Source organism: Camelus ferus, chromosome 26 (assembly GCF_009834535.1).
Source record: "Camelus ferus isolate YT-003-E chromosome 26, BCGSAC_Cfer_1.0, whole genome shotgun sequence".
In the NCBI taxonomy this organism is placed as follows: Eukaryota; Metazoa; Chordata; class Mammalia; order Artiodactyla; family Camelidae; genus Camelus; species Camelus ferus.
In genome coordinates this window covers 10,176,587-10,201,121 of record NC_045721.1, presented here as the reverse complement: position 1 = coordinate 10,201,121, position 24,535 = coordinate 10,176,587, and the positions used below count along the sequence as shown (strand labels likewise).

Below are 24,535 nucleotides of genomic sequence, written 5' to 3'. Positions count from 1 at the left end.
CTAGGAAAATGAACAATTTTTCTCAGAGTCCAAATATAGTAGACTCTAGGTTGGGTTATAAATATCTGGTCCTTCCTTAAACGTATTTCCCTTTCTAAATCTCACTTAATTTATGGTAAAATCAATTTTCAGGAAATGCTGAAAAATAAATCCTAACAACAGATACTATTCCATTTTTTCCCAGACACTCACTGCAACATCAAACTATAAGTACCTAGGATGTTTTTAGAAAGACGAAGGCATTAACACATAAATCTTTAGGCCAATATTTTGTAACTAAAAAGATAATTTGTATTGATACTATCATTTCTCTAGTACATGTGATGGGGTTCTTGCCATTCTACAATTCAATAAATGTATGAAATTTGGGCTAGAGGTGAACTTTGAGAAACAGAAATTGACAAAGAGAGGCAAAATATTCTGACAGTCATTATAATGGACCATTATGGAAGAAGTGTCTTGTGTCTGCATAGACGTAGAGGCAAGTCATTTCAGAACTTTTCTAAGGTTTTGCTATATTTCTAGTACACTAATGCCACACTCCTCACTGGGGAAAAAAGACTTCCCCCATCAGGTTTCAGATTCCTGTGTGCTCTCTGCTGGCTCACAGTAGCTGGAGGTGAATGGATATGGTTGAATTAGAAAGTCTGTGGAGGGAAGAGTCGGCCTGCCCCTCCCCGAGACAGGAAATGGCAAGGAGATTAAATATGCCTGATGTCTGTTGTGGGCTTCCCCTAGGCAGTGAAAACAAATAGAACACATAATTAATATTCTTCCTGCAGCTTGTGGAAGGCCTTTAGGCGGAACATCAGTGCTCATTTTACTATCTATATTCAGGCTGCGTTTTGATGCATGATATTTTGGGAAAATGGGGAGCATTGCATAATCTGGGATCATTTGTAAACAAATGTTGGTTTTCTAAACAGAAGAGCCTGCTGGGGGTTGTTCTGTAGTCAAGGCCAACCTGCTCAAATAGCAGATGTGGAGAAAGGAAGAGAAGTGGTGATTACTGGTGGAGAGTAGGAAGGCGTTGTTTTGAAAGGGAAGGTTCAGGCAGTGGCCTGCATACTGTCTATTCTGTTCAGTTTCAAATCCATTCAATAAATACCTTTTGAGCACTTACTGCATGCCAAGTTCTTTGTTGTCGCTAATACAGAGAAAAATAACACAGGATTGTGGATCAGTTTATAGTCTAATGGATACAGATAAGAGGAAGGAGATTTTTCAGATTAATCACAGCAGAATTCTGAACCACTGCCTGACCACCAAATCAAGAGCTGCAGAGTCCTTCCCCACTTGCCTGTGGCACTTACAACTGTCAGCCCACTGGACTCAAGAAGTTTGTGGGCAACTAGGCAAGTCCTATACCTTTGTTGACTAAAAAAAATGCACAACCTGAAAGTTGAAATTATGTTTTATTTGGTGGACTTACTGAGGACTTAAGCCTAGGAGACAGCCTCTCAGAGAGCTCTGAGGGTCTGTTCCATAGGGGTAAGGGAGGAGACAGGATATGTAATTTTTGCACAAGCAAACAAACACCAGAGGTAGTTGGAACATCAAAAGATTACTGTTAAAGAAAACCAGACATTGTTGCTCTCCCTCTGCATTTGTAAGGCAAAACCATAAAAAAGAACAGTACCTATAAATCTCATGGGTCCTACCTGCGGCAGGCAGGGAAAGACTGTAGGTTTCTGGCTGATCAGAGGTTGCTTCAGAATTCTGCCATGTTTAATTATGTTGTATTAGATGGTGCCCATTTGGTTTCAGACTTGCTCAGGTAGGTGTATAAGAATATGTGTGTGTGTATATGCATGTGCATATGTGTGTGTGTGTGTGTATGTGTGTTACTGTCAGTGTCCATAAGTTAGATGCAATAGTTACCCCAGTAGGTGATGCTAGATCAGGTTCTTCATCTTATGAGATGAGTCTGTCCCTTCACAGACTTAAGTCCCTTCTGGTTCTGTCATTCAGTGAGCCTGACTTTCTATACTGTTTCCCAGTACACGCAGCTTTTGTTTTCCCACGGTGGGAGAAGCGGGGGAGAGGAGGGAGTAGACTTAAGAGAAGTCTAACCCTTGATGATGTTGCATTCATCAACAGGAAGTTTATCGAGATGAGAGATAGAAACACATATGAAACACCTATAATGATGCAAGATAGTCTATAATTAAACTGGAAATTATTTAAAAGATTTAAGAATTCCAAAGGACACAGAGTCCATGGGACCTGAGAGTGACTAGGGGACATTTCTATGAAAGAAATACATAGTCATGTAAAACTTTACCTGGGCAGAACTTGAGAGATGAGGATGTGATCATGCCAAATAAATAAATACATAGTACCTGAAAAATACATATCGACATGAACAGCATTTACATACGCTCATTGATTTGTGTGGTCGTTGTCACTTATTTATATATTTATACAAGGAGATGCAAATGACACAACTTTGATCCCAATAAATTAATTAAAGCATAATGACAAAGCAAGTATCAATGCTATCATTTTTAAATGTAAAAGGAATAATAATACTAATAATAGCAAATGCTTATATAATGTTCAGAGTGCTATGCTCTGAGATTTGTACCTCTCTTAACTCATTGTCTATTCATAATAATCCTATGAGGCATAGGTTATTATTATTCTCATTTTACAAATGGAAAAATCGAGGCATAGAGAGGTTAAGAAGCTTGCAGCTGATCCAGTTCATGGAACTGGAATTTGAATCCAGGCAGTCGAACTGCAAGTATATTCTGAATCACTCTAGGAAAAGGAAGCTGTTTAACATAGACTATTCGTAACTTCTGTTAATTCCAGTGGAGTCCTTTTCTGTCTTCAATGATGTTGTTTATTCTAAGAGCAAAGGACACTGCCCCTGTCACTGGGTCAGGGGCTGGCAGCTGCTTTTCTCTCTGCACTGGCAGCATTGTGCTTCTTGTGCCCTCACGTGTCCCAGCCAAGGCTAGGGTATCATTTGGGACCTCAAAGGGATACTCTGCAGATGCTGTGGTCCTGGTATCTTCTGTCTATTCACAACCAGGCAAAACCTTTCCTAATCCTGGAGCATCAGAGGTAATCTCACGCCCACAGGACCTGTTTTTAATTTTAACAAATGCCACCTATAATTAACCATCACCATTAATGTTATGGCATTTTCTCATCTAGTTTTTTGTCTGAATTTCCTCCTGACTGTTTCTTACTATTGAAATTTTAGTATGTAAGCAGTTTGATATACTGCTCTTTTAATATATCACAAGCATTTTCTCCTTGTATCATAAATTATTCATAAATATAATTAAATTTGTTTGACAAGTGAAAGAATTACATACCCATGGCAAATATTTCAAATGGTACTGAAAGACTTTTCAATGCGTATAGTAGCATATATATGAACGATTAATTTTTGTTGATATAAATTGATCAAATGGTACACTATTCTGTAACCTGCTTTTCTCTCTCTCTCTCTCACACACACACGTCCTCTCAAACACAGAGAGATATTATTAATTTGGAACTGATATTTCTTTTCATTTTCATTTCATTTACTTAAGTGGGATTTTTCAATACAAAAGTAACACATGCTATTGTAACAATAGAAATGCACAAAGGCAGATAAAGTTAAAGCAAACCATCTCCTTTGGCCTCAGCTCCAGTCCCCCCACCCCCGCCCCCCCACCCCCAGCTACCCATGCTGACACCTGCTGTCTACTGCCCATGCCTTTCCCTTGCTCGTTCAAACAGATGCAAATGCATATTTACATAGAGATAGGTTCTTTTTTGGTTTGTTTTTACTCAAATATAATTAAAGCAAGTGCATTAGTCTGCAACTTATTTCTTGGTGACTCCCCACCCCTGTTGACAATATATTAAGAATATTCCTAATGATTCAAGAGATATGGTTTGATTATATTTTTCCTTCCTAATTCCTCTTTCTCTACACACACACACACACACACACACACACACACACACACACGCTTGTCTCACAGTTTTCATTTGCAATTTGGCTTTGCAGGCACCTCAGACCTGCTGATGTCCTGGGAGGTTCCTAGCTCCCAATCCTATCAGTCAAGATAAAATATGCACCAGTGACTCAATCCAACCAGATCCCCATTCCTTCAGGGAAAAGAGAATGAGGGCCTCATGGTCCAGCAGCTTCTGCACATAGAAAGCCATTGAGCCCCTGTCAGGTGAATAACCGGATCTATCTCTCCTTTCCTGAGCTTTTAAACCCACGGTCTTGGATGGAGAATAACGGTTGCAAGACGGCCAATTAATAAAACCCCTTTCTTCACCTGAGTTCTGAATCCATCAAGAGATCAAAACAAGAGTCAGATGAAAATATCCTCTTACTGATAAGCCAGACCCAGCCAGCTTAGAACTAGGGGCGCAATGAGCCCGCATCAGTTTGCCCGTCCATCCCCAGACGCATGCATATACAACGTCATACCCAGACAGCATCAGGCCGCCCCCTCCAGGGTACATGGTTGCTGAGAAGAAGGCAGCCTGAGAAGACAGCGCTCCAAGTGGAGCTCTTCCAGGACAGGAGCCAGGGATGGCCTTTCCTTTTCCCCAGTCTGACCCCTTAGAGGAGCCAGGCCTCCTCCTTAGTTGAGGAGAAAGATGGGAAAATGGGTAGACGTTTCCTCCCTCTTATTCCTGAAAGGGAGGAAGTTTGACTTCAAGGGCTGAGATGGGAAGACAGGGATGCACCCACAGCTCACACGCTGAAGAGTGAGTCATGTCACAGAAGCTAGATGTATACTTCAATCTGTTGTTTAATAAATAGGTTTCACCATTGTGTTCATCCCAGAGCGGGTACTATGTATTCACGCGGGAATGACGTACATTTTGAGAACACCTCTTGTAGCATGTTTCCTACCTGAGGATGCACTGGAAACACCCAGACGTTCTGGATGACTGATGCATGCCCACACCTCACAGAGGGATGGGGACAGGGTGATGCACATTCAGAGCCAGCATCCACCCACATCTGCATTTGCTCATCTGTCAAATGAGGAGATTGATTAAATCATCTCCCCAAGGACCTTATTGTGCCAGCCTTCTGTGATTCTGAAACACCGCCTCCTCTGTAACTGCTGAGGACCACCTTGTCCATAAATAAACTGGCAGAGCTGTGTAAACTTGCTGATTTCTAATGACTGAGAGCATCTTTTAGTCACGATAGGAGCCCAAGATTTACTTCTAAGCCAGTGGGCAAGATTGGGACCTACCAAGACCTCCAAGAATGACATACTCCGCTATCTGTAAAACCCACCTTTCTGGGAGGATAAACTGGTATAAACTCTTAGAAATTTCCATCAAAAAGCCTACACATACCCTTTGATCCAGCAGTTTTACTTTAGGAAATTTACCTTATAGAAATGAATCGATTCAAATAGCAGGGTTATCAATATAAAGATACTTTTTTGGGGGCAGCATTCTTTATAACAGCAAAAAACACACAACTTAAATATCTATTAATGAAAGATGGATTAGATAAATATGGTTCATACATAGAAAGAATAACCATGCAGCTATTAAAAAATATAATAAGGAAAATCTGTAAGTGCTAATGTGGAATATTGTCCAAGACAGAGTACTGATTGAAAATAGCAAGATGCCTACAGTATGTTCATATGATGACATTTCTTGGTGTGTGTGTGTGTTCTTATATAAGCTTAGAAAAAAAAATACATCCCAATCTCTTCACAGTGTCTATCTTGGAGAGTTTGCATTGTCTGCATGGGGGTGAGGGCTGCTGAAAACCAGAAAAGTAAAAACTTTAATTTTTTTACTTTCATTCATTTCTATACTCTAATTTTAAAAAAAAAAAGGCAATGGAATAGAATCTGTAAAAAAAATAGAATCACTGATGTACACCTGAAACTAACACAAAATTGTAAATTAACCATACTTCAATAAGCAAAACAAAACAATACGCACTAATTATTTTTATGGCACTTACAAAGAGAGCCCCCTCAACCTTCCAAGCCTTCTGGGGGAAGGTTTCATCATCACAGTGAGGGACCATCTCAGACTCTGCCTCAGACAGTGGCATTCTTCCTTGTGACAACAACTCTTTTTTTTTTATTCCACTGAGTCCTGGTACAGGAAGAAATTTGAAAATAACCAAGAGCTATTTGCTTTTATTCTTCTTATGAAAGAGTTGCATGGATTAAATGTGTTAATTTAGAAAAACTGCATAGAACAAAACCTGATAAAACAAATACTCATATTATCATTATCATTACTATTATTATTACTATCACAGCACTAGTGATCTTCTAGTTGCAAAGTGAGTAACTCTAAGAAGAGGACCTAGATGTCCTCTAGTCTAAACTCCAACTTTACAGATGGGTAAACTGGGGTTCAGAGAGGAGACAAGATTTGCCTGAAGCCACAGAATTTACTAGTAGCAAAATGGGATTAGAATCTAGGTGGAAAATATTAATTTAGAAATTTCATATCTTGGAAGTCAGCCAGCACATACCAGAAATTTTTGAGATGATAAAGTGGCAAGATAATCCTGGATTCCCCAGAGAAGTTTTGGAGAGGTTCTTTCCCTCTCATCATTTCTATTCCCTTGGCCCTTAGGATCCCCTCCACAGGACCCCAAGGAGTGCCTGCTTATTCAGGCCTGGGTTCCTTCTGAGTGGCTGCACCAGAGCTGTGTCTTGGGATTATGCACAGCTGTGAATGCATGTTGCTGTTGGGAGAGATGGAAGTCTGTCATGTTTTTTGGAAGCTGGATTCCTCACGTGGTAGAAGGGAAATCAGGAAAGTTTTTTCTAACTTTTCATGAATTCTTCCTTTTTAAGTGACATTGTTTCATAGAAGGCATTTGTATTTAGTTTACTAGGGCTGTGTTACAAAGTACCACAAACTAAGTAGCTTAAATGAAAATGTATTGCCTCACAGTTATGGAAGCTAGAAGTCCAAGCTCAAGGTGTCAGCAGGGCTGTTTCCTTCTAAGGGCTGAGAAAATTTGTTCCATGCCTCTCCTCTAGTTTCTGCTGGTTTGCTGGCATTCTTTGGTGCTCCTTGGTTTGTAGAAGCATCGCCCTGACCTCTGCCTTAGTGTTCACGTGGCATTCTCCCTGTGTGTTTGTCTGTCTTCAAATTTCTCCTTCTTATAAGGACACTAGTCATCTTGGATTAAGAACATTAATGGCCTCATTTTAACTTGATTACTTCTTTAAAGACCCTAGCTCCAAATAAGGTCACATTCTGAAGTACTGGGAATGAGGGCTTCAACATATGAATTTTGGGGTGCAAGGCACAATTCAACCCATAACAGCACTGAATAATTTTGACATGTGGAGATTGTGTCTGTTCCATTTACCATGAATGACCCAATGTCTAGTACAAGGCATGGCACATATTGGACCCCCACAAATTTGCTGAAGTAATGAACACACTTAATAGTCCTCATCTAATTATACTGGGGGTTTTCAGACTGGCTGTTCATAAGGTGTTAATTTTCCCTCAAAGTTGTTGATTATCCTTGGTGATGTGGGAGTTGGAAGACGGTATAGTCAGTAACTCCCCAATCCTGAGTGTAGCCAATTTAATGTCAGAGTCTTCACCCATGAGCACATCCAAATGCACTATTACCAAGTATAAAACTGCCTGACGTTGACTTTTGTCTGTCCTGTCTGGAGCCTGGTGGAGGGTACGCTAAGCTGTGAATTTATCTGAAAGCAGTGGCAGTAGGAAGAGGAAAAGAGAATAACAGAGTTGGCAGCCCTCTGTTCCTGTCTTGGAAATCCCATTTTGACTTCTGATGATACCAGGAGAGGTTGACACATGAGCATCTGGGTGGCACTGGCCATGGGAACGCTGCCCAGGCAGACGAGGAAATTCTCACAAATGCCTTTGTGACTGGGGGTAAGCCAGTTCTTCCATATCTGTGTCCCATCTGTAGGAATAGCAACTCCTTACAAATTAAACCTGGACTCAGAGGCCCAAGTAGTAAATCCTGTCTCAGTCTTTTATATTTCCCATTAGAATTGTTCGTGCACATAAACACCAGATGGAAGAGATTAATGAGACACATTATACTCAAGTAGAATAAATTGGTCTGAAATGTGGCTGTGGTGCTCTCATTTGGCAGACGGTAATATCAGCTCACATGGAAGATCACAGTTGTGCTTCCAGACTTTCTGGGCACTTGTGACACAACCTGCTAGCATCAGTGTAGGAGGACCCAAGTCAGGAAGCAGACTTACTTTAAACACCTGTACCCTTTTCACAAAATACTGGAGCATCCAAATCATGCTTCTTGAGTTGTTTCGAAAACGGATGACGATGATAATAGCAAAAGAGTACCTGACACGGGATCTGGGCACTTGTTTATTTTTATGTGTTTTGCTCTGTTGTATTTCGAAGTGGGTGAGTTCGCCTGTGAGTGTGTGCCTACATGACCATCTGGGCAAAAACTGGAGAACAGATTTGGGGGCCCTTAGTTCTTCTGTTTGATGGGAAATTAGCTCCCTCCTTGGACTTTAATTTACAGTGTTTAATGGAATAGAAATGATTGGGAGCGTGTGGTTGACTGTTCATGTTGGAGAGAAAGCTGTACTTAGTGTCACAAATGAGCTCTTTGCCCATTTATTGGTTAGTTCCAGTGAATGGAAAGAGATCACAGCATCTAAGCACTTAGACACAGAACTTAAGGGCTCAGACCAAGACCAAAATTCCAGTGCTCTGAAAGATCACAGGCAACCCCGAGTCGGCTCCTGGGCTGCTGTACCTTCCAACCCCCAGAAAGTAGCCCAAGGTCAGCCCCACCAGGGGATCCGGTTCAGGACTCAGGGGGCTTCAAGAAGATGTGTGTCTTTCTCGCAAGTCCTGGAAGGCTTGGCTCTGTGCACCTACAGGTCATTCAGAGAAAGGGTAGTTATCCTTTTCATGATGAATCTGTATCGCCAGAGCTGCCCTGCAACGAGAGTGAGGTGGAGAACCAGGCAGCATTTGTCTCTTGTCTGGACTTACACTCTTTGTGGAGTACAAAGTGCTCACTGACAGGCTGCCACTTTCCCCGATGACATTCCATGAGCTGCTGGCATGCCCCACTGCTTATACAACTTCAAGAAGTCTTTGACTGCAGCCTAAACATTCCAGGTGCATCCTGGTTTCTTTCTTGATCAGTTTGTGTCTGCTGACAGGTCCCGGTCCCTGCTTACTAGTCAACCACTTGTTTATCTGTGGTCCAGGTACACATGCAGTAATTCAGATGGAATTTGCCTCATACAGCTTAGAGGGGGAGTCTTATTTCTACCACTTTGGTGCCATATTTCTATTAATACCTTTTAAGCTTATAGTAGGCTTAAACATTTTCATTATGAAATAAACATACAGAAAAATACAGAGAACAATATAATAAATACATACCCACTCCCCAACACTAGCAAAAGCTTTTAAATTTTTTGCCATAATATCTTAGCGCTACACTTGATGTCTCTTGGGAAACCCCCCATTTCATATTCCTCTCCTCCTCCCTTCTTCTCTCTCTCACGTCCTCCCTCCCTGGAAGTAACCATTATTCCAAATTTAGAATTTTTCAATCTTACGCATGCTTTCTTTACACTAAAATATACAGCACTGTTTTGCACATTTTAAAAATTTCACATGCATAGTATCATTGAGTATGATTTTTTTATAACTTACTTTTTTATCTAACATTTTGTTTTTGGAGATTTCTCCATGTTGTTTGATTTTTCACTAGATTGCTCAGTAGTATTCCACTTTATATTCCACTTGATGGCTTATTTATGCTGTTTCCTTTTTTTCCTTGCCTTTCACAAAATACTGCAATACATATTCTAGTACTTGTTTCCCAGGGTGCAAACAAAAAATTTTTTTCTAGCACATATATCTCTAAGAAGAATTTCTGGGTCTATTAATATACTGACAAATACACACACCTATCAGTATGTGTGTGAGGACCCATTTCTCCACATTCTCACCAACCCTTCCTTGGTATTATCACATTAATATTTTTTAAGACTAATTTTTTTAGAGCAGTTTTAGGTTTATAACAAACTTGAGAGGGAAGCACAGAGATTTCATTTACCCTCGCCCTCACACATGTGTAGCCTCCCCCATTATCAGCACTGCTCGTTAAAGTGGTGTGTGTATATATATACATTTTTTTTTTTTTTTTAACCAAGGATGAACCTACGTTAACTGACCATACTCAGGCAAAGCCAATAGTTTACCTGAGGGTTCACTCTTGGTGTTGTACGTTCTATGGGTTTGGACAAAAGTATAATGATATATATCCACCATTACAGTATCATAGAGAGTATTTTCACTGCCCCCCAAATCCTCTGTGCTCTGCCTAATCATTGCTCCCCCACCCCTGGTAACCACTGATCTGTTTATTGTCTTCATAGTTTTGCCTTTTCCAGAATGTCATAAAGTTGGAAACATACGGTATGCAGCCTTTCCAGATGGTCTTCTTTCAGTTAGTAATGTGTGCCTTTAAGGTTCCTCCTTGTCTTTTCCTGGTTTGATAGCTCATTTCTTTTACATTAACATTTTTCACCAATCTGAGGGTATCTCACTGCTGCCTTAATTTGCATTTCCCTAATTATCAGTGCTGTTGAGTATGTTTTCCATATGCTTATTTTTGGTTTTCTTCCTGCCTCTTTCGACATTTTTGCCTCTTTTTTTGTGGTATGTCTTTTGTTCAGTTGCAGGAATCCTTCACAAAATTTGGACATAATCCTTTGTTAGTTTTAAGTGGTGCAAATATCTTCCCAGACTGTGCCTTGTCTTCTAACTATGTTTATGTATCTTTTGATGAACAAAAAAATTTATATTTTAATATAGTAAAATATACATTAATGGTTTGCTCTTTTCTCCTTATTCTTTTTAAGAAAATCTTCCTACTCCTCACCAGAGGTCATAAATAGATTATTCTACATTTTCTTCATTAAGTTTTATAGGGCCTCCAACATTAATTTAGGTTTCTAATTGACCTGGAATTGTTTTTTTGTGTGTGGTGTGATGTAGGGATTTTAATTTTATTGTGTTTTTCATAAAGATCACCAGTTCCCCCAGAATTTTTTTTTTTTTTCATGTGCAAAGCACTACTTTCTCCTGCTGGTCCAGTTCCACCTGTGTAGGCAAGGGTAGGAGACAGTGTTGGTGGAGTCTGGGTGAGACCTAGGGCTGAGGAAGAGGGACCACCCCACAAGAGTTACAGTTGTGGACAGATGGAGCCTCTGACAGATGATGCCAAAATGGGTGGGTTGGGGAGTAAAGATCTCCACGTCTCTCTTCTGCCTTCCATTCTTCTGCTGTTACTTCCCATTGGTCAAACCCAAAGGGAAGCTGGAGGGCACTGGTGTCCTGGGGATGCAGTCTGTAGGGGCTGGCCTCCCCGGGGCTCCGAGCAGCACAGTGAGGGGCAGAGGAGGGGTGCGCGTGGGGTCCAAGTGGAGACCAGCTCTCCGTGGTGCGCATCTTCCTCACTGCACCAGTCCTTCTCCCAGAAATGCATCGCTCTGTTTCATTATAGCTTTAAAACCTATATATGTATCCCAAGTAAGTATGTTTTAAAAGTAGGTTTTCCAAAACCATTAGCCAGTCCAAAGCAAGCTGTGTGAAGAAAAAGCAGTAGTTGCCCTGCCAGAGACGATCCACTGAATAGTCTTCAAGTCATGCTGTGGCTTCAGATTTCTTGAGAATTTTTAAGAACCCTTTCTGGAGAAAGCGGTCCTCGGCAATCTGCACATACTTAAGAGTAGGAGATTTAAAAGCTGGTTGGAAGTATTGAGAGAATGATGAGGCTGGCCAACGTGGATCTTCACTGTGGAGTGATCAAGGTGGACTGTTTTTAGAAGGAAACCCCTGATGTCAGTCTTTTTAGACCTTTCCTCTTGGGCTATCAGATTTCCTGGAGATAAATTTTACAAGTTCCTGTCTTAACCAACTGGGGAAAGAGGGCTGAGATCTCAGTATTCAGCATCCAGTTACATATGACAATTTCCCTCTTTGGGGCAGATACTATTTTAATCCACTCGTGCTGCTCTAATAAAAATACCATAAACTGGGTGGCTTGTAAACAACATTTATTTCTCACAGTTGTGGAGGCTGGTCCAAGATCAAGACACCAGAAGAGTCAGTGTCTGGTGAGAGCCTGCTTCCCCACTGAAGGGCATCTTCTCGCGCTGTCCTCACGAGGTGGGAGGGGCAGGGGGCTCTCTGGGGTCTCTTTATCAGGGCACTAATCCCATGCATGAGGGCTCCACCCTTATGACCACATCAGTTCCTTAAAGCCCCACATCACCTTGGGGGTTAGGTTTCAACAGAGGAATTTGGAGAGGGGTACATAAACATTCAGATCATAGCAGACACCCAGACCTTCAACTGTGTCTTGGTGGCGCCCAGTCCAGAAGACTTTCTGGTCATCTTCCAGGGTGGTTATATGCCATGTGGAGTACAGGAGGACTCTAGGAATTAACTGTTTCCCAAACAGCGTTCACCAAATCCTCCTTAATTTAGTACCTCCTTTCTTCCCAATTCTGGAGTTACCCAGTGCTGCCAGTGTCTGAGCCCATGAGGTTGCAACTCTGAAAACCAGGTTTCTTCACCACTCTGACCACTGCCAGTTGAGGATCTGGCTGTGGCAGGTCTGCTGAGTCAGTTATCATTCATCTGTCTGTGTCCTCCTGTGCTGTACCTTTCTGTCCTTTTAGGTAATCTCTTTAGTATGCTTTTAATGGAGTCTATGAAGGGAGAGACATTAGATGCACATGTTCAAACATCCTAACCCAGAATCTTTCTTTTTATTTTCTATAAATTTATTAGCTTTGAGAGGTAAATTGTTTATTCATTTATTTTCAATCTTTCTTGTTTTTTAATAGGTGCATTCACAGCTATTGATTTCCCACCAGCTGTTCTTTGCATAGATTTTGAGAGCACTTCTACTGTTGCTGGATTCCAAGAATTTTGTCATTTCCACTGTGATTTCTACTTAAGTTCACAAGTTACTTAGGAATGGATATTTAAATTTCCAAACGTTGTAAAACGATCTTTTTACTGCTGACTTCTAATCAACATGTAGTCAGAGAAGATGAGCTATAAGACATGAATCTTTGATATTGTGCTGAGATTACTCCTGTCTCCTGTGGTCATGCTTAAAAAGAGTGTAGAGTTTCCATTTGTTGGTGAAAAGATTCTATTTTAGCTCAGACTTGATCTGATTTAATAAGCATAGTAATTTTATTATTCTAATCTTCTGTGTTATTACTAACTTTTTATTGGCACAGTTTCTTCCCAGTTTCTTATTTTAGCTTTTGCTTTGTATATTTGAGACTATGTGGTTAGCTATATACATATTCATGATGGGTAGATATTTTTCTATTACATTTTATATAATGCCATTCTTTGTCTCTATTAATGCTTTAGCCTTAACTTTTAATTTTGTCTAAATATGATTTATTCCCCAGCATTCTTTTGCTTTTTACTTACTTTTTCATAATAAATATTTTCCATCCACTTGTTTCCAACTTTCTCTCCTCTCTCTCCATGCATTTGTGTATTTTAGGCATGTCTCTTGTAAGAAGTGTAGAGCTGCATTTTAAAATTAAATTAAATTAAATTTTTGAAATATGGAATCCCTCATATATTACCAAATTCTAAATATACTAAAGAGTAACTGAAAAATTTCTCTCTCGTCTTCTTTTTCCATCTTCCCAGTCTCTCTCTTCAGAAGTGACCAATATCATTGGCTTCTTGCTAGAGATAACCATTTGAGTATAAGTAAATATGACTTGTATACTTATTTCTTTTATGGTAGCATTATACGCACTGTTCTGTACCTTGCTTTTTCATCTTTTAAGGATTTATTCTTAACTGTACATAAAGAACTTCCTCATTTTTTTGAGTTCACTTTATGAATATATACTAACCTACTTAACCTATCTATCTCCCATCAGTGGACTTTTAGGTGGTTTCCAATCTTCTACTTTTACAATATTGCAATGAATAATCTTGTACAAACGTTATTTGAATAGGTGCAAGTATATCTCTGGGAGAAATTTCTAGAATTGGAACTTCCGGGACGAAGGGTGTATGCTTTTGTTCTGACCCAGATGTTGCCCAATTATGCTCCATAGAGTTTTGCCAGTTTACACTGCCGCTTACCAAGAATGTTCTAATTCATTGGAATTCCCACCTGTTGGTTTTCCCAGTTCCTTACTTAATCAGTCAAGGGCCAGTCAAGGAAAAGAGGCATCTTTCAGGATTTTAAACAGATGGAGTCTTCAAAAGGGAACTGATTATCTGGGTGGTGGAAGAGCTGAAAGAGTCAAACAGGCGATGGGGAGGCAGCCCAGGGCAAGAGCCACAGCAGCATGCTGCTGTCAGCCACAGTTAAGGAGCCCGCAGTGCTGCTGACCCCGTGAGCCAGAATCATCTGAGAAAACCAGAACTGCCTGCCCGTGAGGAGCTGGGAGGATGGAAAGAAGGGCTGTGAGGAGGGAGCCTAAGGAGAGGTCACTGCTGAAAGAGATGCCCCAGAGGCAGAGGGTGAAGGGCAGAAATACCTCAGTCTCCTGTTTTTCTGCCAATGTCTCTCATTTCTGAAAAAGACTTGAATTCAATAAAGGGGTTTGGGAAATGCATTTTCCTATGAATACAGACAAGAGCCGAGAAAGATGGGGGATGAACAGATCTGAGAGCAAAACCAGCAAATGAAGGGCACAGTCCCATCTTCCTGCCGTTCAGCTCCATTCTCATGCTCTGTCTGTATTCAACTACCAGGGAACAATGACTTCGTGCTTCTCCCTGACAGAATGCAACTGTGTACCAACTCAGATACTTGAGCCCTTTCCCCCAGATGGGGACACAACATCCCTCACTCACTGGACGCATCTCGACAGCCTAGGATCTGGATCCATTCAGGTCTGGATGTCATTCTTCTGATTGTAAACTTCAGTACCATCAGGGAAATTCCTCACACAAAATCATCAGGGAAAGGAGGGAAATGGAAAAAGAAATAACTGGTTAATCCATATCTATAAAAGCAGGTACCACTGTTCAGTCTTCATGTCTGCAACTGGCTATAAGGCTGAAGTTGATATTTATCACTTCTGCTACTCACTCCACATTCCTTTTGTCCTCTGCCAGCACTTGGCTATTTGGGAATCCTCACCAGGTGAAGTGACTCGAATCTATTCCCAAAGGGTCTGATTTTTTAATATAGTCCTGCCTTTACTGGGTGCAGTGACTTCCATTGATTTTTTTTACTATTGGTCATTAAATACTAAAAGGCACCGCAGAGAGTCCCTTCAGTTCCAGACACAGACTTCCCTGCTTCACTGGGTACCAGCAACCCAACTTCCTCTGGGTAATGGAGATTATTCTCCTCAGAAATATGATAACTGCTTCCTCTGCCTATTGGTTCAGTGGCAAAATAGCCTGATGGTAGCCTCAGCTTCCAGTTCTGTGAAACCACTGCTGTGTCCCTGTGGATGCACTCACCTCTTGGGAATCAGTACTCCTAACTGAGCAGAACCCATGGTCAGAGGACTGGAAGCATTCTGTGAATGGGCCACTAGGTGTAGCGAGAAGAATCACTCTTCTATCCCTTTGCTCCTGGCCACGTGGATTCCAACCATGGGAGAAACCACACAGGATGCAGTATACATGTTACTGGTCCAACATGGATACTGCATCCTGTTAGGACAGTATCCCACCCGTGCAGGGTATGATCTTCCAGCCAGACCACAGTTGAGCTTCCAGCAGACCATCCTGCCTGATGCTTCTGGGTTGTAGGGTACATGGTAAAATCAGCAAGGCAGGAGGGGGTTGGGAATGGATTTGAGAGCAAACTAGGCAAGTGACTAGCAAGTTCACCAATGTAGTCAGTCCTCAGTGCTTTGATCTTGGCCAATCCAGTAGCTGAAAAATGATATCTTACTGTGTTTTTATTTTTCATTTCTTTTGAATGTCTTTTTCTGTATTTAAGAGCCCTTTGGATTTCCTTTTTTGTGAACTGTTGATATTTTTTGTTCATTTTTTTTTTAATACTGATGCCTCTTTGTATTTTAGTGAAGTTAGTCTTTATGTATGGTAAATTTTTTCCCCCAGACTTGAAGTACCATTTGGTCATATTTTAAAAAATTATTTAAAAATTATGTTTAGGTCTATTTGTGGACTTTTAGGCCTGTTATCTTGTTCTGTCTTCTTATTAATGTACTAATATTACATTATTTTATTTCTTGTGGCTTCATATTTTAACGTGAAGATTAGTAGGGCTAATCTTCCTCCGTTGTTCTCCAACTTCAAATATTTCTGGATAACCTAGCTTCAAATTTTTTCCGTCTTAACTTCATGATTAGCTTGTCTAGACCTCCCCTCCCTCTCTCCCAAATAAGCCCTGTTGTTTTTATGTTGGGATCACATTCCCAAGTACCACTGTCTACCCCGTCCTGCATGATATGACCCCTGGCTGCTCTTCAACCTCATTTCCTGCCACTGTCCCCGTATTTTCTCTGCTGCTCCCACTCTGCCCTTTGCTAGTGCTCAGATACCAGCAAGAGAAAGTTGAGGAAGGAACGTTCCCCTCCTGCTTCTTCCCTAGAAGAAGAGCACTTTCTCTTAGTGCTCAGAGAAGAACATCAAAGGATACCATGGGATCCCTTTTGTATCTTCGAACAGAAACTTCTGGCCATTGAAGGATCTGCTTTGGTCTGCTTTGGCTCAGCCAAAGGGGAGAATAAAGAGGCAGTCTGAACTCATAGGTTGCTGAATGTCAGTGGATGTATAATATATGTAATATACAATCATAAAAAATGTTCAGTCAAGTGGGGAGTCATTCAGGGAACTCATGTGCACAGATTTCATTAGGAAAACAAATCTGTTACTTAAGTTTGGATTTGGGCCACCTGTTCTATTTTTCTTGAATTTAAAGTCACTTTCCTAGTGGGATATGTATTTTGAACTTGTCTAGGGAGAGGAGGGCACTTTATATTTTAGTGCTCTTTGGCTAAGGGTGAGACTGATAAAATCAACTCTAAAATGCTCTTTATCTCACGTGCATGGGATGGCTTTTTCATGGAAGACATGACTGAGATAAAATTTAATTTGACCATCAGAGACTGGTAGTTCTGACCTGAGGCTTGTGATTTGGGAGGGAAGCTGAGTCAGATGACATACAAGAGGCTGATAAGATGACCACAGACTGTCAACTCCCTGTCACTTTCCAGTCCAAACTTCTTTTATTAGTAACGGAAGGTAGACTCAACTTCCCCCAGACTGATTCTCACTCAGATTCATTTCCAGAGGCATTTATCGTAGTACTGTTTATAATTCAGAATAATTTGGAAATGACCTAAATGTGCATTGATTGGAGATGAGTCAATAAGTCATGGTTTAACCATAAAATGGAAAGTTATGCAGCTATTAAAACATTATTATAGGAGGATATTTACAGATGGGGAAAATATTTACATTACAATATTAAGTGAAAAAACAGTATTAAGTGTATAACAGTATGGCTTCATTTTTAAAAATTACATAAACATTAATTATTTGCACATATACATAAATATCTATATTTATGTAGTCATGTATTCAATAAGCAGGGATCAAGTGCATTTTATGTACCAGACACTGTGCTAAGGGCTGAGCCAAACAAGATTAATTCAGTTCCTGCCACTGTGGAGTTTACAGTTTAGTAGCATAGGAAAAGGCATCAAAAGGAAACACATCAAATATAATTTTTTTCTGGGTGGTGGGTAACCAATTTTCTCCTTTATGAGTTTTTATATATTCTAGATTTTCAACTAAAAGTAAATGTTTCTTATAGATAGAAAAAGACAACAAATAATATTTTAAAAATGAGCAGAGCTGAAAACCTGCTCCCTGGCAGGAGACTTTATCCTTGAAACTGAAAGTTCAGCTTGACAGACCGAAAAAGCTTTGGCTTAAGAACCAGGAAACTGTCACTAATCCACTATAAGACTGAAGACTAGTGACTTTCCTCTGAGCACCTGGTCTCAGTTTCTTTTCTCGTATGATGATAGTCTGGCCCAGGTGATGTCTAAGGTCTTACCAGCTCTAATGCTCTGGCTGTGGAACAGTATTTGCAGAGACTTTCATGGAGAGAAGAGTTTCCACAGAAGCAAATCTACAGTCAACATATCACCTACTCTTATAATTGTCCTAATTCACAATTGGGTTGTAGCTTCTTACCTTACGCACAAATGTTACCTTTAATTTATGTGCAAATCATTTTGTGAGCATTCTAGACATTTCCATCCTCTGCCTTTTTCATACCTGGAAGAAATGAGAGAGAAAAGGGTATCATAATCTTCTCATTGTCAGCTTCTCCGTGTGCCCTAAAGCAAATGATTCTTCATCAGTTACTCAACGTAGGCTTATGGTAGGTGTAACAGAGGATACAAAGTGAGCGTCAGGCATGGTTTGATCAAAGTGGCTTGAGCCCTCGAGGGAGAGAGGCAGTGAAAGCTTATGAAACAATTCGAGAATGGCACAGCAGTGTATCCCAGGTTGGCTTGTGTTGTTCCATCAGAATATGTTACGGGTATTCACACGAGGGAGATAATGGCATGGGTGACACTAGTCAGGAGAAGACTTCAGAGCAGACAGGTGTGATCTCAGCCTTATGGAGTGGGCATGATTTATATATATGCAAGGACAGGGGATAGCATTTCTGGATGGAGGACCACATTGAAAGGGGAGGAAAAGGCTATGGATGTTAGGGTGGTAAAATTTAGCAGATAAAAATACAAGATGCCCAGGTAAATTTGAATTTCAGATAAATAATGAATATTTATTTATTCATTTTTAGTACTATTTTGTATCATTATGTCCCATATTTGGCACATATAATATTGGGCACATACTTACATTAAAAATTATTTATTGTTTATCTGAAATCCAAATGTACCAGGGCGTCCTGTATTTTATCTGGCAACTCTAATTGGTGTTTGCTCATGTGAGTAGGTACCAGCACCCAAGAAACCTACCTGTTCGAAGCAGATGATCACATTCCTATCCCACTGTCTTGGATATTTAGGGAGTCCTGTACTGGCTCTGGGATTGAGTTTCCACTGGGTTACATTGAGCAAGTAAGTCGCAGACACTGTATCTTATTGTACCACTTATAAAATAAAGATTTCTGTATTGATGCCTCTATATTCTAAGGCATTATAGCATGAGAAAATCTGATATTAAATGAGAAAGGGAACCAGAACACTCCTGTCATGTCTCATACAGGAAAAGCTTCTGCAGACAGCCTCCTTCTTGCTGGGCCCTCGCGTCGTGGAGAGAGAAAGAGCAGGTTCTCTGGTATCTTTTCTTATAAGGGCATAGGTCCCATTATGATAAGCCCACTCTGGTGCCCTCAAGTAAACCTAACCACCTCCTGATGCCATCACAGGGAGGATTAAGGCTTCAACATATGAATTGGGGTTGAGGGGAGGCATATTTAGTCCACAGCACTCCCCTTCTGGTTTGAACACTTGTCTTTTCCCTGCTGACTAATCCATGGTGTGCCCTATGAGGGAGGGAAGAGGTTGTGTCCAGACCTGAAAGGAAGATGGACAGCTGTCGCACTGAGTGGTGAAACGTGGTGGCCCCAGAGATGTGGTCTCCCACTGCTCATCTAGAAGATCCCGAGCCTGGGAGCGTGTCTGACTTATCAAACATGACTCTGTGCTAACCTTCTCCCCCAGGTCTCCGTTGGACAATGAGGACATTTCTAGAAAATGATGGTGTAAATTTTCAGCATCTCCCTTCTCCTTTCTTCTGCATTTCTTGAATTAAGTTTCGGTTGACTAAATTGATGCACTCTCTCTTCCAGGAGCTTCCTCAGTACGGACTTAAAATCCTGAATAGGGCTGAAACTGTCATGGCTTCACCACTCCTCTGTTTCATCATCTCCCTTTGTATTGGTCACTTCCCGTGTTGCTGTCTCAGTCCAGGTTAAGCACCCAAGGGCAGGTACCTTTTCTCATTCAGCAGAGTCTAAAGCACTCTTTCTCACTCACTCAATGTTAGAACAACCCCTAGTCTAGAAAGGTCCTTCGAGACATCTAGTCTATTTCCTTCACATTAAAGATGATTTCTCTGAGGCTACGAAGAGGTGAAGAGATGTATGAATTAGAACCAGACCTCCTAACTCTTTCCATAGCACCCATGAACTTCACTGATGATGCCCCAGGGAGGTCTCAAGGTGCAGTGGAGGAGGTGTGTCATTGCCTGTGGGAGCCAGGAGCCTGGCATCCTGAGAAGAAATGGCTAGAAGAGTATATGTGGTTTTTAGGAACTTTGTGCAGCGTATGCTTCAGATTTTACTTTCCTGGAAAGGCAGCTGAGGATGGGAAGTCTTTGGGAGGATGGGGAGCAACTTTTCTCCTCCTGGAAGCTCCTCACCCAACATCTTGCTGTGGCCCCTGCTGCCGTGGCCTCTGCCCTCACAGAGGCTTGTCACCTTTTCCATTGACTGACAGCTGCTCTTTGGCATATGGAAGTCACCCGTGCCTCTGAGCAGGTGAACTAGTAGCTGGGTAAGTTTCTGTCATCTCAGAAAAGGAGGCAGGAGGGGAAGAAAAAATATTGCAGAATCAGGCATGAGAGAATTCTCCAGTTCGCTGGACTCTTAAAGGCAAAAGCACAGTATAAAGTCCATGTAAAGATAGTATTACTTTTCTCAGATGTCAGTGGAGGCATGAGGCCAGTGGGGGCTCCGTGAACGTGTGTGTACGACCCACAGTAGAGCAGATGGCAACAGGAAAACGATTCTCATTTCAGGCCCAAGTGGGCAGGTATCTTCTTGCTTTCCTTTTCAGTGAATCTGGAGAGGAAAACTTCTGTTGTTCCTTTCAGGGGAGGCACCAGAGGAGAAGAGCCGTGTATTCTGCCGTAAAGAAAACGGTGTTGTTTTTTGTTCTTCTGTATAGCACAGGGAACTATATTCCATATCTTGCAATAACCTTCAATGAAAAAAAATATGAAAATGAATATGTGTGTGTATATGTGTGACTGGGACATTATGATGTACACCAGAGATTGACACATTATAATTGACTGTACTTCAATAATAATAAGAAGAAGAATAAAAAAAAAATCATGTTGGGTTCATAGTAGTTGTTCAATAATTTTTTTTTTAAAGAAAGTAAAATAATGTTGTTTAATGGTACAAACTTGCAATGAGTAGCAAATAAGCCATAGTGACCTAATGCACACTGTAATGAATATAGACAACGATATTATACTACAATTATGAAATGTGATAAATATTGCTCCAATGGCCATTATAATATACAAATGTTTCAAAGTAACACATTGTAAACCTTAAATTCATATAATGCTGTATGTCAAATATATTGAATTGGAAAAAAAAAGAGTCTGTGGTAGAATACCACCGGTTGAACCTGAACTTGTATTAAACACATCAACCTAGAGTTACAGTATTAAGTAAGAGAGTGAATATTCACCGGGGAGGTAAGAATGTAATATTCACAAAATACCTCCTCCGGGCCCAGATACTGGCAGCCATTATGGAAACTCAAAACTTTCTTCTGGTTTTCAAATGCCATCAATGTAGCCAGCTCACAGCTGCACCATGTCAGTAAGACCAAACTGTCAGGACCCTATCTGAGCTCTCTCTGCATGGTTTTAGAATATTCTTGGAGGCCAGGAGCAACCTGAGTGAGGGGAGGTTGGGCGTGGGACTTCGCGCGTGTCTGCGAGAAGAGCGGCAAGGTCCAGCTCTCTTCCAGGGGCCGCACTCACTGCGGGGGAGGGAGCACTGGGCTCAGGGAAGCATCTTTCTTTCCTGAGTTCTCGGTGTGCAAATCATTTGTGGCCAAACATTTACTGTTCTCTAGGAAAGTTCAACCCTGTACTGGGCTCTGGGAAGGTTTATTTATTTCTTTAAAAAATTTTTCCCTGTAAAATTCTAAATGCTTCTGTTGCATAGAAAGCCCTCCTAAATCCTCCACATTTTCAAAAGCTTGAATTGTGTAATTGTGTTTGGAAACCATCTCAGGAAAGCTTCTGCAGGCCTGGGTACAGGATTACCATAAGGCTTTTCATTTAGATGGGCTGCACTAAAAGGCTGAGATGGGAGAGCTAATTGAACTACTGTACCTGAGTGGTCAACATGGAAGTAACAGCCACAGCAGCAACGATAATAGTAAAATCCATCGCCACAAGTAACATTTAGCCTTCACTGTGTGCCAGACATTGCGCTAATGCTTTACAAACCTTATTTCACTTAATTTTTTGAGACCTATCAAGTGGTTATCTAGGCGAAGAAGTAGCCAAGGAATCTCCTACCTCAGATATTTTTCAACTTCTTGGCCTAAGTGGCGGAATTTTACAGCATGTGCTAGAGTGCAGTGGATATGTGAGCTCATCAGTCTTCTCTCGAGGGAGTAAATCGTTTGAATCTGTGGAAAGGCCATCGAAATCCATTTGGCTTGGGTCCTGCCCAGTCAGGAGATGGGAGACAGCCTGGACGGGGAGGGTAAAAGTACTCACCATGGTGCTGCTGACAGTGTCTTAGGAGGCAGAACTGGCTTTTCTTCAGGACCCTTTAGAGCAGAAGTCAGCAAACTGTTTCTTAGAGGGCCAGATGGTAAATATTTCAGGCTTTGGGGATTGTGCGGTAAAAGCCACAATGAAAGGTATTTTGTAGGTACTTACATAACTATTTAAAATGCTATCATTTAAGAATGTAAAAATTACTCTTAGTTGGAAGACCTTAAAAAACAGGCAGCTGGCCAGATTTTGCCTGAGGGCTGTAATGGACTGATTTCTGTTTTAGAGAACAGGTATCAAACTAGGGAATCTAACTCAACTTCCGGTAAGGTCTCTGATGGTCCCAGGCACAAAACAGAATTGTTTTTCTCTAGGACTTTTGAAGGAAACATTTTGAGAGTGGAGGTCACTTGGGGTTGGCCTAATGGGCCAGTGTGGTTTAGACTCTGCTCTAGGGCTATTTATTTATGTATGTATTTCTTTTAGTTTTGATGAGTGTGTGCAGTGGGTCACACTGGCTTGTGAAAGCTGATTCTGCAAAACCCTTCCCAGCTCCACATTCAGAGATATCACATCGATATCCCGAACTTGGCCACAGCAAGAATCTATACACCATGGAAGTCAGCAAATGCTACAAATCAGGCCGTTCTTGAGGGTAGGAGGAACAAGCACTTAAAAATATTTACCAGCACACCACGGGGTATTTGCCTATTGTGTGATTTTTACTTAGAGAATTTTTTGGTGATGGATATATGTCACCGGGAGAAATGTAAAGAGGGCACAGGGGAGCCAAATAAAGTGGGCTGGTGGGCTGGCCTTATGGGGAGAAGGAACAAGGCCTGAAGAGCTCAAGGCTGGTTAGTCGTTTGCCTACCTGACACCTCCACTTGGATATGTTACAGGCACCACCAACTCAGCAAGTCCAAAGTGGTCTGAGAATCTCTCCACCTTCAATGAACAGCACGAGAGCCATCTTGGTTCTCTCTCTCCCTCTCTCTCTCTGACCTCCCTGCCTTCCAGTCAAATTAACCTTCAAGTCCTGCTAACAAGGCTTTCTATGGGATATTTTTATTTCTCTCCATCTGTGCTATATTCTCATTCTCCTCCTGTCCACCCCTGTCTCCTGCCTTGCCTCCTAGCTGGTCTCTTCTTGTTAGTTCCACACCCTTCAAGTCCATTCTCCTGGCCAGAACAACCTTTCTAGGATGCAGATTTATTCCTATCTCTTCCCAGCTTAAACCCTTCAAGTATATGTTACTCCTTCTGGAATAAAGTCTACACCTTTCACTGTGCCTTATGGCTTCAATCAAGTGAGATCTCCCTGCCTGTCCAGCCTTTCGGACTCCTGGGAATTTCTCACGTGTCACTCTACACTTCGGTCACACTGATCTTACATCACCTGGAGTGGGCTGGGTTCCCTCCCACATGCTGTTCTCTCTCCCTGCCCCAGTTTCATCAGGCTAACTCTCACCCCTCTTCACATCGTAGTTCATCCTGGGAAGTTACCTCCCCTGTTCTGCTCAGGGAGCTGGGTGGGCTGTTTACTCCCAGAGAGTGGCATTTAGACACAAGGGCAGTGGGGAGTGGGCTGCACAGATGTTTCCAGAGCCTAACCTGTTGAGTTTACACAACCCTCTAAGCTTATAGTCCAACCCTGCTTACTGGAGGCTTTTTTGCTTTCTCTGAACCCAAAATGTACACCCAAACTCTTAAAGCAGCACAACTGTAAGACATTAAAAGACCTTCTGGACAAAGCTAGTGGGTCCCAGAGCACAGTACTTTGTAGCAGGCAGATGCAGTTTTAGTTCTAGAGGATCCTGGTGCTGAAACAGTCCTCAGGCTACAGTAACTGAAGACAACAGGAACTGGGTACAGTCATCCCTGACACTGCAAAGCCCACAGGAAGTGCTTCCACTATTCTTCCAGCAGTCTGTGCATTTCGGGTTAAAACTCATGCTTTTACGTTGAGCAGTCATGATAGGGGTGGTGATAAGTTTCTTTCTGG

General features: G+C 41.4%; 1 long non-coding RNA gene across 16 annotated transcripts in view; it reads right to left on the bottom strand.

Moving 5' to 3' along the window:
* Positions 1-2,290: 2,290 nt before the first annotated feature.
* LOC106728480 overlaps positions 2,291-24,535 on the bottom strand; it is a 54,017-nt gene continuing 31,772 nt past the window's right edge. For 9 of the 16 annotated variants that reach the window (XR_004315330.1, XR_004315334.1, XR_004315342.1 and 6 more), the window contains 4 exons: positions 19,011-20,978; positions 14,881-18,297; positions 13,486-13,587; positions 8,598-8,941 (listed from right to left, as the gene is read on the bottom strand). This is a non-coding gene — a long non-coding RNA (uncharacterized LOC106728480). Of the gene's footprint in view, positions 2,343-5,968; positions 6,106-8,597; positions 8,942-11,845; positions 12,741-13,485; positions 13,588-14,880; positions 18,298-19,010; positions 20,979-22,326; positions 22,504-24,535 lie in introns of those variants that run through there. The other 7 variants (XR_004315339.1, XR_004315331.1, XR_004315332.1 and 4 more) reach the window with 7 other exon arrangements.